The sequence below is a fragment of the Canis lupus genome, chromosome 6, assembly GCF_011100685.1.
Source record: "Canis lupus familiaris isolate Mischka breed German Shepherd chromosome 6, alternate assembly UU_Cfam_GSD_1.0, whole genome shotgun sequence".
NCBI classification, from domain to species: Eukaryota; Metazoa; Chordata; class Mammalia; order Carnivora; family Canidae; genus Canis; species Canis lupus.
In genome coordinates this window covers 3,541,813-3,557,731 of record NC_049227.1, presented here as the reverse complement: position 1 = coordinate 3,557,731, position 15,919 = coordinate 3,541,813, and the positions used below count along the sequence as shown (strand labels likewise).

General features: G+C 40.1%; 1 protein-coding gene and 1 long non-coding RNA gene across 10 annotated transcripts in view; both read left to right on the top strand.

Annotated features, from left to right (window-relative positions):
• The window catches only part of AUTS2 (activator of transcription and developmental regulator AUTS2), a 1,128,325-nt gene that overhangs the window by 237,863 nt on the left and 874,543 nt on the right, over nucleotides 1-15,919 (top strand). The gene's annotated exons all lie outside the window — the stretch shown is intronic.
• LOC111096179 overlaps nucleotides 1-15,919 on the top strand; it is a 69,673-nt gene that overhangs the window by 46,599 nt on the left and 7,155 nt on the right. Inside the window, exon 3 of one of the 2 annotated variants that reach the window (XR_005360506.1) lies at nucleotides 12,567-12,641. The exons of the other annotated variant lie outside the window; for it this stretch is intronic. This is a non-coding gene — a long non-coding RNA (uncharacterized LOC111096179). The remainder of the gene's footprint in view (nucleotides 1-12,566; nucleotides 12,642-15,919) is intronic. 2 annotated transcript variants of the gene reach the window in all.

Below are 15,919 nucleotides of genomic sequence, written 5' to 3'. Positions count from 1 at the left end.
CCCAATAGTTCATTTTTGCTTTTGTTTCTTTTGCCTTCGTGGATGTATCTTGCAAGAAGTTACTATGGCCGAGTTCAAAAAGGGTGTTGCCTGTGTTCTCCTCTAGGATTTTGATGGAATCTTGTCTCACATTTAGATCTTTCATCCATTTTGAGTTTATCTTTGTGTATGGTGAAAGGGAGTGGTCTAGTTTCATTCTTCTGCATGTGGATGTCCAATTTTCCCAGCACCATTTATTGAAGAGACTGTCTTTCTTCCAATGGATAGTCTTTCCTCCTTTATCGAATATTAGTTGACCATAAAGTTCAGGGTCCACTTCTGGATTCTCTATTCTGTTCCACTGATCTATGTGTCTGTTTTTGTGCCAGTACCACACTGTCTTGATGACCACAGCTTTGTAGTACAACCTGAAATCTGGCATTGTGATGCCCCCAGATATGGTTTTCTTTTTTAAAATTCCCCTGGCTATTCGGGGTCTTTTCTGATTCCACACAAATCTTAAAATAATTTGTTCTAACTCTCTGAAGAAAGTCCATGGTATTTTGATAGGGATTGCATTAAACGTGTATATTGCCCTGGGTAACATTGACATTTTCACAATACTAATTCTGCCAATCCATGAGCATGGAATATTTTTCCATCTCTTTGTGTCTTCCTCAATTTCTTTCAGAAGTGTTCTATAGTTTTTAGGGTATAGATCCTTTACATCTTTGGTTAGGTTTATTCCTAGGTATCTTATGCTTTTGGGTGCAATTGTAAATGGGATTGACTCCTTAATTTCTCTTTCTTCAGTCTCATTGTTAGTGTATAGAAATGCCACTGACTTCTGGGCATGATTTTGTATCCTGCCACGCTACCGAATTGCTGTATGAGTTCTAGCAATCTTGGGGTGGAGACTTTTGGGTTTTCTATGTAGAGTATCATGTCATCGGCGAAGAGGGAGAGTTTGACTTCTTCTTTGCCAATTTGAATGCCTTTAATGTCTTTTTGTTGTCTGATTGCTGAGGCTAGGACTTCCAGTACTATGTTGAACAGCAGTGGTGAGAGTGGACATCCCTGTCTTGTTCCTGATCATCGGGGAAAGGCTCCCAGTGCTTCCCCATTGAGAATGATATTTGCTGTGGGCTTTTCATAGATGGCTTTTAAGATGTCGAGGAATGTTCCCTCTATCCCTACACTCTGAAGAGTTTTGATCAGGAATGGATGCTGTATTTTGTCAAATGCTTTCTCTGCATCTAATGAGAGGATCATATGGTTCTTGGTTTTTCTCTTGCTGATATGATGAATCACATTGATTGTTTTACGGGTGTTGAACCAGCCTTGTGTCCCAGGGATAAATCCTACTTGGTCATGGTGAATAATTTTCTTAATGTGTTGTTGGATCCTATTGGCCAGTATCTTGTTGAGAATTTTTGCATCCATGTTCATCAGGGATATTGGTCTGTAATTCTCCTTTTTGGTGGGGTCTTTATCTGGTTTTGGAATTAAGGTGATGCTGGCCTCATAGAATGAATTTGGAAGTACTCCATCTCTTTCTATCTTTCCAAACAGCTTTAGGAGAATAGGTATGGTTTCTTCTTTAAATGTTTGATGAAATTCCCCTGGGAAGCCATCTGGCCCTGGACTCTTGTGTCTTGGGAGGTTTTTGATGACTGCTTCAATTTCCTCCCTGGTTATTGGCCTGTTCAGGTTTTCTATTTCTTCCTGTTCCAGTTTTGGTAGTTTGTGGCTTTCCAGGAATGCGTCCATTTCTCCTAGATTGCCTAATTTATTGGCGTATAGCTGTTCATAATATGTTTTTAAAATCGTTTGTATTTCCTTGGTGTTGGTAGTGATCTCTCCTTTCTCATTCATGATTTTATTAATTTGAGTCTTCTCTCTCTTCTTTTTAATAAGGCTGGCTAATGGTTTATCTATCTTATTAATTCTTTCAAAGAACCAACTCCTGGTTCTGTTGATCTGTTCCACAGTTCTTCTGGTCTCGATTTCGTTGAGTTCTGCTCGAATCTTTATTAACTCCCATCCTTTGAATGGATGCTTGTATTGCGATGTATTTCCCCCTCAGGACTGCTTTTGCTGCATCCCAAAGATTTTGGATGGTTGTATCTTCATTCTCATTAGTTTCCATGAATCTTTTTAATTCTTCCTTAATTTCCTGGTTGACCCTTTCATCTTTTAGCAGGATGGTCCTTAACCTCCACGTGTTTGAGGTCCTTCCAAACTTCTTGTTGTGATTTAGTTCTAATTTCAAGGCATTATGGTCTGAGAATATGCAGCGGATGATCCCAATATTTTGGTATCGGTTCAGACCCAATTTGTGACCCAATATGTGGTCTATTCTGGAGAAAGTTCCATGTGCACTTGAGAAGAATGTGTATTCAGTTGAGTTTGGATGTAAAGTTCTGTTGATATCTGTGAAATCCATCTGGTCCAGTGTATCATTTAAAGCTCTCGTTTCTTTGGAGATGTTGTGCTTAGAAGACCTATCGAGTATAGAAAGAGCTAGATTGAAGTCACCAAGTATAAGTGTATTATTATCTAAGTATTTCTTCACTTTGGTTAATAATTGATTTATATATTTGGCAGCTCCCACATTCGGGGCATATATATTGAGGATTGTTAAGTCCTCTTGTTGAATAGATCCTTTAAGTATGATATAGTGTCCCTCTTCATCTCTCACTACAGTCTTTGGGGTAAATTTTAGTTTATCTGATATAAGGATGGCTACCCCTGCTTTCTTTTGAGGACCATTCGAATGGTAAATGGTTCTCCAACCTTTTATTTTCAGGCTGTAGGTGTCCTTCTGTCTAAAATGAGTCTCTTGTAGACAGCAAATAATTGGGTCCTGCTTTTTTATCCAGTCTGAAACCCTGCGCCTTTTGATGGGGTCATTAAGCCCGTTCACATTCAGAGTTACTGTTGAGAGATATGAATTTAGTGTCATCATGATAACTATTCAATCCTTGTATTTGTGGACTGTTCCACTGAACTTCTTCTTAAAGGGGAATTTTAAGAGTCCCCCTTAAAATTTCTTGCAGAGCTGGTTTGGAGGTCACATATTCTTTTAGTTGCTGCCTGTCTTGGAAGCTCTTTATCTCTCCTTCCATTTTGAATGAGAACCTTGCTGGATAAAGTATTCTTGGTTGCATGTTCTTCTCATTTAGGACCCTGATACTCTGGTTTCTCTTAAGATCGCATAAATCTTTCGCCTTTTACTCATTTAGGACCCTGAATATATCCTGCCAGCCCTTTCTGGCCTGCCAGGTCTCTGTGGAGAGGTCTGCTGTTACCCTAACGCTCCTCCCCATAAAAGTCAGGGATTTCTTGTCTCTTGGTGCTTTAAGGATCTTCTCTTTATCTTTGGGACTTTGCAAGCTTCACTATTAAATGTCGAGGTGTTGAACGGTTTTTATTGATTTTAGGGGGGGATCTCTCTATTTCCTGGATCTGAATGGCTGTTTCCCTCCCCAGATTAGGAAAGTTTTCAGCTAGAATTTGTTCAAATACATATTCTGGCCCTCTGTCCCTTTCGGCGCCCTCGGGAACACCAATTAAACGTAGGTTTTTCTTCCTCAGGCTGTTGTTTATTTCCCCTAATCTATCTTCATGGTCTTTTAATTGTTTGTCTCTTTTTTCCTCAGTTTCCCTCTTTGCTATCAACTTGTCTTCTATGTCACTCACTCGTTCTTCTACCTCGTTAACCCTCGTCGTTAGGATTTCTAGTTTGGATTGCATCTCATTCAATTGATTTTTAATTTCTGCCTGATTAGCTCTAAATTCCACAGTCATGAAGTCTCTTGAGTCCTTTATGCTTTTTTCTAGAGCCACCAGTAGCTGTATAATAGTGCTTCTGAATTGGCTTTCTGACATTGAATTGTAATCCAGATTTTGTAACTCTGTGGGAGAGAGGACTGTTTCTGATTCTTTCTTTTGAGGTGAGGTTTTCCTTCTAGTCATTTTGCTCAGTGCAGAGTGGCCAAAAGCAAGTTGTATTGGGAAAAGGAGAAAAAGAGGGGAGAGAAAGAAGGAAAGAAAAGAGAAAGAGAAAAAAAAGGGAAGAAAAAAAACGAAAAAAAAGAAGAAAAAGTGAAAGAAAAAGAAAGAAAGGAGAAAAAAGGGGGGTGTGGGAAGGAAACAAATCAAAAAGCAAAAAAAAAAAAAAAAAAGAACCATGGGGGAGTATCTTCTGATTCTGTGTACTTTAAGTCCCTTGACTTCTCCTGGAACTTGTCCCTCTAGCTGGTCTTCTGGGGGAGGGGCCAGCTGTGCTGATTTTCAGGTGTTAGCAGTTGGGGGAGCTGCTGTGCCCCTGCCTGGTGCAGGGCTCAGTGGGGGTTGTTTACCCCGTGAGGCCCCAGGAGCAACAGCCCCAGTGGCGGGGCCAGCTCTGGAGCCCTGGAGTCAGCCCCCGCAGTAGCTCCGGAGCTCTCCGTCTGCAGGGCCTGGAGGCTCCGGGGCGGGGCCGCTGATCTGCTCAGCTCGGGGCAGGAGCGTCCTTGCGGTCCTGGGTCCTCCGGCCTCTGCCGGGATGCGGGGGGGCCGGATCCTGGGCTGTGTCCCGGCGCCCAGCTGCTCCTCGAACCGCACAGCCCCCTCCACACGGAGCCTCTTCCTCTGCCCGAGCCCCTCCGAACTGCTCCCGGGGCCGCGCAGCCCCCTCCGCGGAGCCGCCGCCCGAGCCCCTCCAGCTGCTCCGGGTCCCGCCGGGTCCCGCCGTGCGCGCTGCAGCCCTTAGGGAGCTCGGCGCACTCTCCTGGGGCGCAGGTGTCTGTTAGTGTCCCCGGGAGCCCAGGGCATCCCCGCCCTCCTGGGTCCTGCTCCAACTCCCTGCGAGTCCCTTTCCGCCCGGGAAGGTCGGTGCAGCTCCTGCTCCTCCGGGACGAGGCTCTCCTGTCCTGGGGACACTCGACCCGGCCTCAGCCCGGCTCCTCGCGGGGCCCCTCCCCCTTGGAGGCCTTTGTTTCTTAATTTCTTTTTTCCCAGGTCTTCCTACCTTGATAGATGCGCGAACTGTTCTCACTGTAGCATTCCAGGTGTTCTCTCTTTAATTCTCAGGCCGAATTCATAGATTTTCAGGATGATTTGAAGGTTTTCTAGGTAATTTGGTGGTGATTTGGAGACCCTACTCTCCCGCCATCTTGCCCCTCCTCCCATGGTATATTTTTTCCCATGGTTTTATTTTCTACCTGTCTTTATCACTATAGTTGAGGTGAGATTATTAGAGCATATAGTTAGTTGGATGATTTTTTTTTAAAGATTTTATTTATTTATTCATGACAGACACACAGAGAGGGAGAGAGAGAGGCAGAGACACAGGCAGAGGGAGAAGCAGTCTCCATGCAGGGACCCCAACGTGGGACTCGATCCGGGGTCTCCAGGATCTGGCCCTGGGCTGAAGGCAGCGCTAAACCCCTGAGCCACCCGGGCTGCCCTGGATGATTTTTTAAAATATATTATATCAGCCTTTAAATTGATGTATTTAGATGATTTACTTTTTAATATAATTTTTGATACATTAGGTCTGTTTTGTTTTATTTTCTGTTTGTTGCCTCTGATTTTTGTTTCTCTGTTTTCTTTTTCCTCATTTACTGTGGGTTACTTGAACATTTTTCAGATTTCCTGTTTGATTTTTTTAAGTGTTTTTGAGTTTATCTCTGTATGGATTCTTTAAAAAAGATTTATTTATTTATTTATTTATTTGAGAGGGATCTCGTGTGTGGGGAAAAAAGCAGAGGGAGAGGAAGAGAGAGAATCTCAAACACTGAGCTCAGAGCCCTATGCAGGGTTTTATTCTCATAACCCCGAGATCATGACCTGAGCTGAAATCAAGAGTCGAACACTCTAACCAACTAAGCTACCCAGGTGCCCCATCTTTGTATAGATATTTTTTTTTTACTAGTTGTTCTGAGTATAAGATTTTCCACACATAACTTCTCACAGTCTATTAGTTTTGATATTTTACATGTTTATGTGAAGTATAGAATTTTATCTCTCATTTAAAAGATAATTGTTTTAAATATTTTTATTTATATATTGAAAACTATAGTTGATAGTGTTAATAAGTTGTGCTTCAGTAGTCAAACATGATTTAGGAAACTTAAGAATAGAAGAAAATATATTCTATTCACCCATATTTTTGTTTTATTTTTTTTCTTCCTAATGGTTTAAGATTTTTTAAAATTATTTTCTTTCTATTCGGAAAATTTACTTTTGCCATTCTTGAAGGTTATACTTATGAAAATTCTTGTTAGTTTTTCTTCATCTGAGAATGACTTGATTTCCTGAAGGCTGTTTTGCTAGTACAGAATTCTAGGTTGATAGTTCCTTTATTCGAGTCATTGAAAAGTGTTGTGGCACTTCCTTCTGACTTTTATGATTTTGGATGAAAAAGAAACCTACTTTCATTCAAATTGTTTTCTTATTACTGTATGTAATGCATTATTGCTCTCTAGATATTTACAGAAGCCTTTCCTTTGTCTTTTAGTTTTCAGGAGTTTGACTGTAATGTGTCTCAGTGTAATTTTTTTTTAATCCTGTTTGGAGGTTTCTCACTTATTCTCTTATAATCTTGAAACTGTAGGTTTATGTCTCTTCCCAAATTTTGGGAACATTTTCAGCCATTATTTCTTTGAAACTTTTTTTTTTTAGCTGCATTTTCTTTGTTCTTTCTGTGACTCAGAAGTAAGAATGTTAAATCTTTTTCTTTTTTTATTCAGTAGTCCCACATTTCCCTGAGGCTCTGTTCATTTTTTTTCAACTTATAATCATTTTAGTTTTATTTTATTACATATAATTTTAGTTTGTTTTATTATTTGGGAAAATATACTTAATATAAAATTTACCATTTTAATAATTTTTAAATGTACAGCTCAGTAGCATTAGATATATTTGCAGTGTTTTGCAACTATTGCTACTATTATCCAAACATTTTCCTCACCCCCAAGTAGGAACTCTGTGCCTAGTAAGCAATAATTCCCTTTTCCCCTTCCCTTCAGCCCCTGATACCCTGTATTAATCCAGGAAATCCTTGAGTATTTTGTTTTGCTTACTATATATTTTTTAGTTCTAAAATTTCCATTTGGCTTTTCTTTATATCTTCTTTCTCTTTTCTGCGACTTTCTTCTTTTGCATTCATTTTAAGTGTGTTTATGATTGCTTGTGGAAGTGCATTATGTACATTTATGATGTACATTTTGAATGTTATGGTTTTTAAATGTTATTTAAATCTGTGTTTTAACAGTTTTTTTCTCGCTCTACTCAGGTAGGGGAAGGGAGGCACCACTTCCTTATATTATTGGGTGTGGGTAGAAGTTCAGGCTTCTTATTTGCCTCCTTATGATTACTACCTTGGTTGGGGAAGGAAGGTAGTAATGTTTTATTGCTGCTCCCATGTGGCCTCCACTGATTACCACAGGTGTGGGGATGTCGAAAAATTGATGAGTGGGTAGTGAAAATCCTGACTCTTCTTTAACCCCCTCTGACACTACCCCAGTGAGGGGAGGGATGCCTTCTTACCCTCCTGGTTGGGGTGAAGTCTAAAACTTGACTGGCATGGTGAGGGGGATGTTGGTGGGTTGTTCTCACCAGGCAGTGTTCTCTGAAGCCACCCTGGTCGCTCTGGGGAGTGCAGGATAGAAGGGGATGGTGGCACAGATAGAAGTCTAGGCTATCCTGCTATGGGTAGGGTTGTATTTATAGGTGTTTAATGGTGTTTGGCTGCAGTAAAGCATTATCTAAATGCTTTCTTGTCTTGCTTTCATGGTACTTTGGCCAGAGACAGCAGGCTTTTCTTAGGATTTGTTTTGTCTGTGCCTGTTCATATTCTGGGTTCCCAGTTTCTGTGGTGCTTAGTCTGGAATTTAAAAGGCAAAAAGAAAGCCCAGGGAACTTTGCCATTCTTTGTGTCCCAAGGCCCTTAGCCATTCTGCCTTTTCTGTCTGCCTTTCAGAATCATCTTATATGTTTGTTTTATATATAATACCTAGGGCTTTGCACTGTGCTTACAAGAGGTGATAGTGAAAAGTACTTCTCTTCCATTTTTAATTTTAAGAATATTGATAGTAATCATTGATATACCTGCATCGCGATTTGCTATGTATTTAAGTGAGTTAAAGTGAAAGAAGATTAGACACTGCCTAAGTGGTATATGGAAGTCATCTTGCTTTAGAGCAAGTGTTTCTTGTTTTTTGAAGTTCCCACAAAGGAATGGTAATCTACACAGACTCTCTTTTTCTTCCTGACCTTATCCTGCCCGTCCTTCCCTCTTTTTGCAGTATTTTTCATAAAACAATTTTACTCAAACTTGTATTTTCACTTGGAAAACTGTAATATCTGATGTTACGTACTGAACCATTTACCAAGCACTGCGTAATCGCCAGGCACTGGACTAAGTGCCTTTCGGTGATTTTTCACATTCGTCCTAGTAGGTGCTATTATCTTTTTCTGCAGCTGAAGAAAGAGAGACCTAGAGAAGTCAAGTATTTGCTGAAGCCACTTAGCTTGTAAGTGGTAGAATTGGAATTTGAACACAGGTCTCTCAGAGTTTAAAGTTCATGCTCTTAGCCTCCATTCTCCATTCTACTTTTCCCCTGTCTTTTCTCTTGTAGTTCCTTAAACTGAACTCTTTAATGCTTTCTGTTCTGTTGGTAGAGGCCTAATCAGAATTGTTAAGCATTTTATTAGTTTTGTTTGTTTGTTTCAAAAAAGGTAAAAGATACTACCTAGATTTTAATCCAGCATTATTCTCTTATAATGCCATAGTGGTTTTATCTGCAAACGTGTGGTGTTTCTGGCAAAATACAAGATGTGATCAAGTGAATGTGTTGTCCCAATTGATTCATCCTTAGTGTCACTCTAATTTTATTTCTAAAAGATTAAGTAGTTATTTTTTTCACTTCTCTGCTGGAGAGTGAGTGGTTCATTCAGCAATTATTTATTGAGCGACTACTGTTTGATAATCATGGTAGGGGCTGGGGATATTCAGTAACAATGTGTTTCTTTGTTCTTGACATTGTTCTGTGACTTTAGTTTTATCTGTCTTAGGACTCTTTCAATTTCTACGCCATCAGTAAGATTTTATTCTTTTTCTTTCTTTTTTTTTTTTTTTTTTTTTAATTTCTAGAGGATGGTCCTCTACAAGGGATGTATGTTTGTAAGAAAGAGGTTGGCTTAATTTTTAGGAAGATACTCATTCTCATATTAGGTACACCAGTGTCTATGGTTTATTTTTCAATGCAAATAGATGTTGTAGAGGAATCTTTGCCTCTCAAGTCCATGATTATGAACATATAGCAAACAGCCTTGGGAGATACACTGTCTCTTTTTGGAGCAAAAAGCAGCTTCTTGAAATCTCAAGGCTTCTCTCCTATAACCACACTTTATGTGCAGGTGTCCTCTGGACCATTTTCCCCATCCTGTGGGAGTTGGGCCTCATGGAACCAGTGCAGAACCTGCTGGGGGGTCTGGCTCCTGCAGTTGTCAATAATAAACTGACCTGTATCTCTGATTTGGGAGTTCATATATTGAACCAGCATCCATGAAACTACGGAGCCTATAATATGTCTGATATACCTAGTCTGTGTAAAGTAAAGCTTCCCCTAAAGAGAAGAAACTGGCTTGAAAAACAAATCTAAGCTTATAGTTCATGAGTAAGCTAAGTACTAAACTGGTCTTGCAGTTGTGAAATTAGTATTTTCTATTTCATTGCTATGAAATCATAGAATCTTATTATTAGGCCCTAAGGGACGCATTCACCCAAACCACTCCTTTTATAGACAAGAAACCTGAAATCTGGAGCGATCAAGTGACTTCTGTCACCTTTCTGTGACCAACGCAGGACTAGAGCTCAGCCTTCTAACTCAGAGTCCTGGGTCCTTTTTATATGACTGATATTTTTTGTTGCTATCTAAGGAGATGGTATGAACACTAGCAGTCTTGTTTCATCCTAATCCTGTATATATCCAAAATTCTTCTTTTGCAGGATTTCAGCTTTCTCAACTCTGGTTGTAGATACTCCAGGCACTTAGTATAGTTGGTCCCTAGTTGAACTAGGTAAAGATTTGAATTGTTTCATTAATTCACATTGCTTTGTTTTTTAGACTTCAAATGTTGGTCACAGTCTCTGTAACTCCAGACTTGTAATGAACGCCTTAGGTAGATAGATGATTTTTGGTTTTATTTTTTATTAAAAGGAAACAGAAGGGCTGAGAATTATGGGCTTTTGCTGTGAGGGCCCCTCATCCATGCTTCCAGCCTCTATTTTTTTCACTCTCAGTAACTTGTCAGCCAGCTTCTCCTTTAGGTCATCAGAGTTAGGGAATCCTGGGGCCCTTCTTCTGGCTCATTTCACTGTGGGACAGCTTTCATCTAAAAAAAAAAAAAAAAAAAAAAAATCCCTCCTTTGATTGAGAGACTACTAGCTAGTCTTTGGCTTTCCCAGTGATTTTTTTCTCAGTGGATGGAGTCAAATCAGATTTCTCTGTGTTTCCTGCCTGAATGTTCCAGATTATTTAAGCCATTTCTCACTTCCTAGATTTTAGGAAATTCATTATTCTATATGGTTAATTTTCTTGATGGCCCTCCTGATATGAGCCACAACAGTTAAATGGGCATTTCAGGAGTAGGCCGACTCCCAAGGAAGCAAGCTGTGCTCCCCTGCCCAGGGCCCACTTGGAGGCTCCTTCCCTCAGCCTGAACCCCAACCAGTAGGGAGGTGATCCTCAGGGCTCAGGCGTTGGGAGCTGGGCTTTGAGAAGTATACTTTAATAACACATTTCCTGTGTTCTTTCCTCAATTTTTAGTCAGTCTCTCACATCCTTATTATGAAAGACTAATGCCTTAAGATTAATCTTTATTCCGGCTGTTCCCTCCCTGTACGTCACCTTGGCATTGGTCACTCTTTTATGTATTATGTAGGAGATCCTCCATACTCTTGGGTTTCCAGTTTTGATTGACCTTCATCTCCTAGTTCCCTCATCTAAGCCCAGTGCACTAAACAGTTGCATGTCCTTGTCAAGTCCCTTAACTCTCAGTGTCAATTTTTTCAATTGGATACTGAGTCACATCAAACATAAAAAATCAGTGAAATCACACATAGGACAGTGTTTTGTGATCAATAAGTTGTCATCTAAATATGATCTCATTGTTGCTGTAACCCTTGTTTCTTCAGTATATACAATTGGATCAACTGAGTGAGTGTTAGCCCTGGAACATTCCATGGGTTCCTTTGTTGGTTATTGCCTTAGATTGGTGGTATATTGGGACATTTGTACACAGTGGACATGGACTGACAAGCATTTGAAATGCCCACATTTCTGTTTTTCGAGGAACTGCTATTTCCCTTTAAAGCTAGGACTTCAGAGCTCCAGAGGATAGGATATATGAGGTTTTTTTGTTTTGTTTTGTTTTGTTTTTTTCCTGTTTATATCTGTTCACCAGTAATCCTTAAGTCCTTTGCCTAGTTCCTTTGGCCCTAGGCACTTGGAATGATGGATTTGTCGAGAGTCAGACATGTGCAGTCTATTCAGACAAACACTGAGGGCTCCTCCTCTCTTCCCTCAAGCTAAGCAACCCCTTTGGAATGTCTAATGAAATCCGTGCTCTTGCATGCTGCATTAAAGCAAAACAGGCAGCCCTGGAAATGAGCCCTAAGAGGTATGATTATTATATGTTGGTTTTTATTTGCCTGTTTTGACAGTGTTGTGCAAATGAGGGCCCTGCTGACACAGCCAAATCACAGTGAGCTTGTCTTTGCTGTCTTAACTTCTCCCTCACAGTTCTGGCACAAAGACTGTCTGCCAAACCTTCTTGGAGACAATGATAAGACAGACACTGTCTTCTTACTGATATTAGGGCAGGTTATCATTGTTTTTACTTAATACTTTAAAGGGAGGAGTAGGGTTTTAGTGAGTGCTTGAAATTTTGTTTATTTATTGCCCTGGAGATACAGATAATTAGTTTATTATATAAAAGTTCACATAGTATCCTCCGAGATTAAGGCTGTAGTAGCTGAAATTGATCCATTGTCTCCTCCTCAGACCCTCAAACAGCCTTCTTAGAGAGTTGTCCAAAACAAGGATCTAGCGTATAAATAGTTCAGTGCAAATTTATCATCACTTCCAGGAAATAGCACAGAGTGCATGGCCTGGCCTGCCTGTGGTTGGTATGAAATACCATTTTCATATGTTCAGGGTAGCAGAAGTTTTGATTGTTGCTGCTACTGTCAAAATAGTCACCGGGATATCAGTGGGTTGTGGTGGGTTTAACAGTAATAGTTTAAAAAAAAATGAGGTTGGAGCTGAAAAGTTGCAATACTTTGTTGGATATACACTACTTTTCCAGTTAAATCAGAGCTGTCACTTGTCCTGGTGGGATAGTCACCTCTTCAACTCTGAAAAGAGGTTGGACATGGTGACCTTCAAGGTCTTTTCTCTCCGTCTTTCTGCTTAATTTCAAGGTGGGTCCTCAATCTTGTTTCAACCATTAGGTTCAAATGCGTCACCTGCTGAGCTGCTTTATTCTGAGAATAGGACGGATAGACTTGTACTTTCTCTTTCCTCCCTTCCCAGTGGTACTCTGATGGAGTTAGAAGGCGTGGGGGCCAGGAGCCAGTGCAGCCTTGGGAAGGAAGAAGAGAAGTGAAGGTACTAAAGAATGTGAATACCTGGTGTGCAGCCCTTGAATTAAAAAAAAAAAAAAAAAAAAAGTTCGCAGAGTAAAAACTGGTCTGCCTGCCTTATTCTTTGAGGTCAAGAGGAATTGGTCTGGCTACCTATTTTAGGCCCTGTAGAGTCAGAGACTGAGTCTTAGATTTATTCTCTTAGCCCTGACACTGCCTTGTATGAACTGGATATCATGTAGGTATTAATTGTTTCTGCTTTACTTAACTTCCTGGAAATCATTGGAGTTATCACGTGAATAGGACGATTATATTAAATATTATCTAGAAAGGGTCCAAGCTTGTAGCATGTTCATCATTCCAAAAATTGTGTTCATTGAAGCAGAGAACCTTGTCAAGACAGTCATTACCAACATTTACAAAATGAGACCAAGAGCTGTTAACAGCTGGATAGAAGTTGAGGGTTTTGTGCTTTCAAAAGAAACAAAGGAGGTTTAAAAATATTTCAGTGGGTAAATATTTTTTAAACAGAAGTAGATATAAAGAAGTCAGTAGAGGAAAAGAGACAATGGATATAAGATCTTTATGTTGTGGTCATATTAAAGCTCATTGTTAAATTAAAAAAAATTGTTAGCTTCCATGTATCCTGTTTTGCAGGATAACTTTATTTTAATGTATCCTCAAAACTGACCTGAGAGTTTGCTGACCTCTTAGACAAGCTGAAATACATGATCTAATGTTACTCTGTTAAATTCCCCTACTCTGTTAAGCCTGTCAGGGCCAGAGTGAAAAAAGTCTTATTGGAGTATCTGAACTTTAAATCATTGAGTTTTAATCCTGGAAGTGACTTTGAGGATCTGAGACAGAGCCCCCAAATCCACACATTTCCTGGGGCTAGACAGGTAGCATAATTGAATGAATTGGACAGGTATAAGCAACAGGGAGCAATTGGTGTGGGGGGGGAGGGAGACAAGAGACAGCTGAGATGTTCCAACTCAGAAATGTTACAGAATATTCTCCTGCCTAACAGACTGTTCTAAGGGCTGGTTCATTTGGCGTTTGAGGGCCCCTTGATCCTATGTTTTGGGTTACCTATCACTTTTTTTCAGTAGGATGATCTGTGTACAGATAGGAAGTCATTTGTCTAAGGACAGACCACTAGTGAGATCCAGAGCCTGATGCTCTGAGTCTCAGTGTGGTGTGGTCCTTCTACTACACCATGAAGATACCTAAATGGTAAACTAGGAGCACCTTGTTTTTTACCCTAGGGACTAAAAACTTAGTCTGAACTACTAGCTTTTTTAGAGAGGTCACAGAATGAAAAACACTAATTTTTTTTTTTTTTAATATTCATTTGAGAGCAAGCAATAGAGTATTAGTGGTGGGGTGGGGGGCTAAGGGAAGGGGAGAAGCAGACTCCCCACTAAGCAGGGACCCTGACCTGGGGCTTGATCCCAGGACCCTGAGATTATGACCTGAGCCAAAGGCGGTTGCTACCCATTGAGCCACCCAGGCTCCCCCTCAAACTACACTAATCTTAAGGGATAGCCTGATAAAACTTAATATATGTGTACCTTTATGTCACTATCAGCCAGATCACCCCAGGCTCTTTCCACCCCAACATATGCACTGTAACCACAATTTATCATGGAACCAAGGCTCTTCTACCTTGAGAGCTGATCCATCTGTCACTGGCTCCATTTCTCCCCATACTGCTCCTTCCTCATTATTTCCTGCTTCAGATTCAATTGTAAAGAGCTATAGCAAACACAGGGGTTTGGTTAAATTTTTCATGCATAAGTCCAACAGAATGTTGGATTTCTTTAAAGTGAGCACTCTCTGTCATTGCTTCACCAGAAGCTAGGTGCCAACACCCGTAGAATGTCTCTTTTCAGAGGGTCCTGATAGTGCTATTTCTTGTAGTGGCAGTGCTTTATAGAAAAGCACATTTAGGTCACATGATATTTGCCATGATATTGGACATTATGATGCCACTTTTCCTCTGAAAGAACTTCAGAAGTTCATTTCATGATTTTATTAAGTCAAAGGCCCATATCTCATTGCATTGGGCATAGCCCTCAAAGCCCTGGTGACTGACTCACTGGAAATATAAGTAAGGCAACACCAAAAACAAGACCCATCTCAAAGGCAATGCAACTTCATTAAAAAAAAAAAAAAAAAAAAATGGTTCCCAGGCTGAAGCTGTTAAGCAGATTTTTATGCAGGGCTTCAAGTTACTAAAAAAGCAGGACTCAATATGTCTTTACCTTTGATTTCTAGGAGGGAAGTGGGAAGCAATGCTGCTACTCCTCCCCACCCCCAGAGTTTTACCGTATTCTGAAAGCAGTGCTTGAACCTATAAATGGATTTTGGCTGTCTCCTAGTGCAGGGATTAACAGAATTATAAGGGTATGCTGCATAGTGGTTGGGAAAATAGGGAGGATGCTTTTCTCTTTTTGTGGATGAACATGGTGCTGCTTTCTCTTGTCTGCGGATGTTCCCTATAAAGCAGTCTGTCACTTTGAAGAATGCACATACTGTACCATCTCACAGTTATAAAGGTTAAGTAAGCATCTTGAGCAGTGCCCCACCGCTTTTGTACTTTCCTTAATGTCAGCTGATAAAGGATTATTGAAAAAAGCTTGCAAGGAGATAAAAGGCTTGCAGGTTGAGGTTGAACAATTGAAATTTTCTGTTCCCAGTGTAGTAAATTACCAATGGCAGATTTAACGTTTGTTAATTATCAGAGCAAAGTACTAAGGATTGTTTTCTTTTGCCTAATTAATTACCTCATCTGGAGTGGAATGTTAATTCAGATAAATGATTATTTCTTAATACCTCTGAAGCTTTCCTTTGAGTCTCCTGGAATTACCAGTCCCAAAGTTTGGTTTCCTTACTTTCTGAGGAAAGATGTGGATAAGAGAACAATATGGCTAATCTGCTAGCTTTTTTCTGTCTCAGAAGATGGCTGGAAAACTTGTTTAGACTTTGGGTGATAGGTTGATTTGCTGTGTGCTATTTAGTGGAACGTGAGTTGGTTTCCTTGAGTTGTGTGCTTCATAATCAAGGTTTTTACTTAGTCTCACACATAGTTCTGAATTTAACTTTGGACACTCTCTTTAAAAAGACCTTTGGAAAACTCATTTTGGGGTTCCTGTAGTGAACATTAAAAATTGTGTCGTTTGGAAAGGATGATGCAATTTCCTTAACTGGCTTTTCATCTTGAAGTCCTGTTATCTCCTCATGTTTATCCTTGGAAAAATGTCCTTTAGAATTCAGAATCCTAGACAAGTTTTATTCTTA